A 5,606-nucleotide genomic window follows, 5' to 3' on the forward strand; every position below is an offset into this window, starting at 1 on the left:
GGGATGGAGAAGGTCGGGGGTTGACCAGATGCAAGAGGTCCGGTGGGCTTTGGACAAACGGATCACCTCCTCTATATAGGGCGCGAGGGTAACAGAATATTATTCTGTTACGGGTAACAGAATAGTCCAGCCCTATATATATACATACATACATACATACATATATATATATATATATATATATATATATATATATATATATATATATATATATATATATATATATACGGTGGTGCTAAACTGTGCGTGAGCGTAGAATGCTAATTCTGCGCTCCGGCCGGAACTGCGCACCCACCCAAGCAACCAACATGGTCGTAAATTCATAGAAAACTAGTAGTAAAGTATGGTAACCTTTTTATTACACAAGTTTAGTCACAAAGTTGATGGTAAAATCCCATGTAAAATGTAGTAACACATGGTAACCTATTTACTATACATTCCCAGGGAATCAATCGGTAGTAACCTGTAATAGAACTAGTAACCTCTTTACTATAGATGCACTTTTGTACTACACATATCTGGTCATGAAGTTTGCCGTAACACCCCATGCAACATTTAGTAAAGCATGTTAACCACCTTACTGCACATTCTTGGGAAAATAATCAGAAGTATAACATGTAGTACAATTAGTAATCTCTTTACTATACCCACAAAAAAGGTAATCTCTTTACTATAGATGCATGGACATTGTTAATAAAATCTCAGATAGCATGTAGTAAATACGTGACCTCTCTAGTAAAAATGATTTCAAATTAATCTTAATGTTACATGTACGCACGTTGAGAAAATTATAACCAAGATATAATTATTCAAAATATAGTAATTGTTGGTCGATTTTACCGTATGCTAGAGCGATAGTAACAACAGTGTGATATATATAATTTAATAGTCAATTTTACTAGTTGAAGGGACTTGTGGGTTTGGATAGTAAAAGTCATTGTCACACATGGTAATGTACTAGAGTCTTTTACCATCAGGTGGAAACTGTGGTTGGGATGTGGACACTTCCATAATTAGCAAGTTCAAGCGTGGTTTGAACGGGCTTAGTTTACGATGCATTGATGGTCGCGCTATTTGTCGTCCTGGGTGAGGGATAGTTATTCTTCACTCCTCTCTATTTTACCATCAATGCATCATAATTTTATGTTCCGTAAGTTTTGTCTTATTTCCGACACAAAAAGGGATCGTAAGAAAATATATAATCGCCGTAAAATATATTTTATGTTATGTAAAATTACAAACGTAAAAATATAGTCTAAAATACACATAAACTGTAAATTTTCTTGTCTTATGACCTATATTTTTATTTTCTTATGTCAAACCCTATATATATATATATATGTATATAAACACTATTCTGATCACGGGATGAGAATAATATTTTGATCACAACCTGACCTGCCCCGATAGTAGTACGTTGAACTTCCCCGAGTGCTAGGTTGAACTTCCGCCAACATTGCCCAAATGGGGCTTGCCATATACTGTTGAAAAGATATGGACATGAGTACCATGACCCAAGTTAAAATTTTGGCAAAATGTAAGCTGTTTAAGAGCAGTTTTGAAAATCGTTTTTTCTTCATACAAAAAATGTGAATCGTATTTTCGATCGCGTTTCCAAACCGTTTATCAGAATGAGGCAAATAATATGGCATTGAAAGCTGCTAAAAAACCGCTCCTTCCATATGTTGAAAGTTTTTTCTAATTCACTATGGTTAAAGAGTAATTTGGAAAATCATAAAATTTCGCAAACCGAACAGCCGAGTTCGTATTTTTGATGCCATTTCTAAACGGCTAATTCAATTGAGGCAAATGATATGGGGTTGGAAATCTTATGAAAATGCGCTATTTTCCATGTTAAAAGTTTTTTCTAATTTTCAACGGTTTAAAAGTAATTTAGAAAATGGTACAAGTTCCACAGAGTTCGTATTTTCGAGATAATGTTTCAACCGTAGGTCGGAATGCAGCAAATGATATGGCGTTGGGAGGCTTGAGGAAATGCGAAACTTTTTGGTATATATTATTTCTCCCAATTTCTTACGGTTTTAAGTCAATTTAAAAAATGGCGGAAAACGTATTTTTGTCGTAATTTGGACAAACTTTATCGGAATGATGCAAATAATATACCGTTGAAAAGCTACGGAAAATGCGAAACTTTTTCATGTTGATGGTTTTCTCTGATCTCTAGCCATTTTCAAGTAATTTCGAAAACAACGAGATCATTCGTTTTGCCTTTTTTGTGAAACAGATTGTCGAAAATGCACCGTGTGAACAACTTGAACTTCTCGGCGTGCGCACCTGAACTTCACTTTGTTTTTCACGTATTTTTTTGCTCGCAGCTCTCCATCCACTCACCAAAATTGAGCAAGTGATATACCGATGGAAAGCTGCTGTAAACACGCAACTTTTCCGTCTTGATCATTTTTTTCATAATCACGATGGTTTAGAACATTTTCATCCAAAATTCATTTAGCGTAGTGGTTGAACTTCCTTCTGTTTTCACGTTGAACTTCTGTCGCGTATTTTTGTTTGTAATTTTTCACCCATTCGTCGGTGTTACACAAATGATATTTCTTTTGTACAAACCTCTCTCACAATAATTTTTTGAACAAACCTCAATGGCGAGATCATGATTTCTGCGTTCATCGCGAATGGATATGCACTGCGTGAAGTAGTTGAACTTCTCGGGCATGCTTGTTTGAACTTCACTCTGTTTTTTTACATGTAATTGAAGGTCGAACGTCTAGCACTAGAGTTCTCGAACTTCACTCGGAGAAGCACGTGAACTTTTTGCAACAAACGTTTTAGGTTTTTAGTTTTGCATTCTTTTATTCTCACCTGAAACGCATTCCGTGTAGTAGTTGAACTCCCCGTTGTTTTTCCCTTGAAATTCTGCCACTCGCTCGTTGGCAGATTTTGCTCTTGGGTCGTGATGAACTTGAGTTTTTTGCAATTTTACTGCCTGATTTGTTCGACCTAAACTTCCTCCAGTGCTAGGTTGAACTTCCGCCAACATTGCCCAAATGGGGTTGCTATATACCGTTGGAAAGCTATGGACACCAGTATCATGACCCAAGTTAAATTTTTGGCAAAATGTGAGCGATTTAAGAGCAGGTTTGAAAACCGTTTTTCTTCATACAAAAAACGTGAATCATATTTTTGATCGCATTTCTAAACCGTTTATCGGAATGAGGCAAATAATATGGCGTTAGAAAGCTGCTGCAAAACCGCTCCTTCCACATGTTGAAAGTTTTCTCTAATTCCCTATGGTTAAAGAGTAATTTGGAAAATCGTAAAATTTCACAAAACGTAAAATTATGAGTTTCTGTAATAAATATTGAAACTGCTCCAATTTTTGAAACTGAACTTCTTGGTTTATTATTTAGTAGCGAGGAAAATCTGGGTTTTTCATATACATTGAACAATTCTATTTTATAAAACTGAACTTCATGATTCTTTTTTCAGTTTGGACTTCTCGGTGTTGTTTATTTGTAACGGAAAAAAAATCTTAGTTTTGTAATAAACATTATACAACTTCTTCGTTATTTCGAACTAAACTTCTTGGTTTATTCGTTAGTAATGAGAAAAATTGAGTTTTTGTATTAAATATCGAACTGCTCCAGTTTTTGAAATTGAACTTCTTGGTTTATTATTTAGTAATGAGGAAAATCTGGGCTTTTCGTATACATTGAACTATTCTACTTTTTTTTAAATTGACTTTTTGGTTTTTCAATCTGGACTTCGTGGTATTATCCATTCGTCACAGAAAATAATGCATTTTTAATGAATTTTCAACAACTCTATTTTTTAAAAATAGCTTCCTACATGATAAAACATACAAAAAACTTCTTATATATTGAACTTTCTGTGTGAATTTACATTTTTTCGCTGGTATATTAAACGACCTTTTTTGTCACATATTTTTTTGAACCTTTGCATTTTTTTTGTTTGAACTTCTTTATTTTTGTACGTAGAAAGAAAAAAAGAACTGCCCATTGCACGAAGACACACACAACCATTTGTGCATGCATGAACACAAGTGTCCTCTGAACTTGATCATGTATGTCATACAAAAAATTCTAGCAAATTAAAATGCACACATAAAAACTCAAAACAATGCTAACAACATCTTTTGCAATGATTAATATTTGAAACCCATAAACCATCATTTCCCCAACTTTATAGTGTTTAAAATTGGACGCCGAGAGGAACAGGGTTCAGGAGGAAGACGTCAGTAGGGCACTGAAGTTCAGATTGGTCGCGAGAAGAAAGTCCGCACCGCAAGTTGGGTTTCTTGACAACGTCGACCGCTGTAGTTGGAATCCAGGGAAACATGCTCCTCTGACACAGACCAAAAATCAAAAGAATTAGTGTTCCTAGCTTACAGTACTTGTTCACATAGTTCATGAGATAAAAGAACTAGCACTCATGGAAAAATGGAAAGTTCATGGGTAGCAGAGGGAGCAGGTCGGCATAGCAGCAGGTGGGCGTCACTTTTTTTAGGAGTGCATGTTGCTGCAGGAAGGAGGAGCCACCGCCAGCTCCGTCGAAGAAGGTCGATGGGGAGGTGCTGGGACACACACCCACCAGAGTCGAGGAGCACATGGGAGCCAGAGGAAGCCACACTCGGGGGCTGGTGGAGGGAGAAGACCGCGACCCGGTGGGTAGCGTGCGTCGCAGGGTGCTCCCATCGATGGGACCCCTTCCAGCGGTGGCGGCAGGGACCCGGTGGGCGGCGCTGTCGTTGATTGGACCCCGGGCGGCGGCAGCAGCCAGGAAGGGAGGCGGGGCGGCGGTGCGGACCAGAAAGGGTCCCGGGAGGTCGCGCGGCGGTAGGGCAGCCACGAAGGTCGCGCGGCGGCGGGGACCCCGGGGAGGTTCTTGCGGCGGCGTGGGGGTGAGGGAGATCTGGTGCGGGGGCACGAGGTTGGGGGCGATGGGATCGGGAGTGTTTTTTTCCTTTTTTTTTCTTTTTTCGCTAACGCTTCCGTGAGTTCGGGATACCTCCTCGCGCCCTATATAGCGCGAACCATGATCAGAATAACTATTCTGATCCCGGGATCAGAATAGTGCTACTCTCTCTATATATATATAAATATATAAAGGTAGGGGTATAGATGGTTTGCCTAATATTTTTTATGATTCTTAGAGATTTCACCATGTTCACCTTCATTGCACCTCAAGCCTCAAGTGGACCTAACGAACCTAAGGTGAACCCGCTCCTCTCCAAGATTTACATGAATATCCATAGGACTTGGTACCTCACCATGGATCATTGTGCATCACTAGGTATGAGGACGGCCGTCACCAAGCAGTTGGGGAGCATGCCGGAGGCCAAGGAGAAGGACCCCAAGGCCACAAGGAGGAAGAAGGAGTGCAACAAGATCAACTCTGCACCTCCCAGGCGACCCCGTGCCCACGGGCCTCGAAGACCCCGTGCACACAGACTACACAGGGAGTTGGCGCTGGAGCACCCCGTGCGCATGGGCTTGTACCATGACCACGGGAACCTGTGCGCACGGGCCCAACTTACCCCGTGCGCACGGGCCCTACAGGATGGACGACTATGATTGCTGTTTGGGCCTCCTCTTCATCCACTTCGTCCCTCA

At 39.9% G+C, this 5,606-nt stretch overlaps 1 long non-coding RNA gene across 1 annotated transcript; it reads right to left on the minus strand.

The window, feature by feature from the left end:
- Window positions 1–4,027: 4,027 nt before the first annotated feature.
- LOC123058325 (uncharacterized) lies at window positions 4,028–5,037 on the minus strand. Its single transcript, XR_006427147.1, has 2 exons — window positions 4,492–5,037; window positions 4,028–4,338 (listed from the first exon to the last, which is right to left on the minus strand). It is a non-coding gene; the product is annotated as an uncharacterized lncRNA (long non-coding RNA).
- Between the last annotated feature and the right edge of the window lie 569 nt (window positions 5,038–5,606).

This window comes from Triticum aestivum, chromosome 3A, assembly GCF_018294505.1.
Source record: "Triticum aestivum cultivar Chinese Spring chromosome 3A, IWGSC CS RefSeq v2.1, whole genome shotgun sequence".
Classification (NCBI taxonomy): Eukaryota; Viridiplantae; Streptophyta; class Magnoliopsida; order Poales; family Poaceae; genus Triticum; species Triticum aestivum.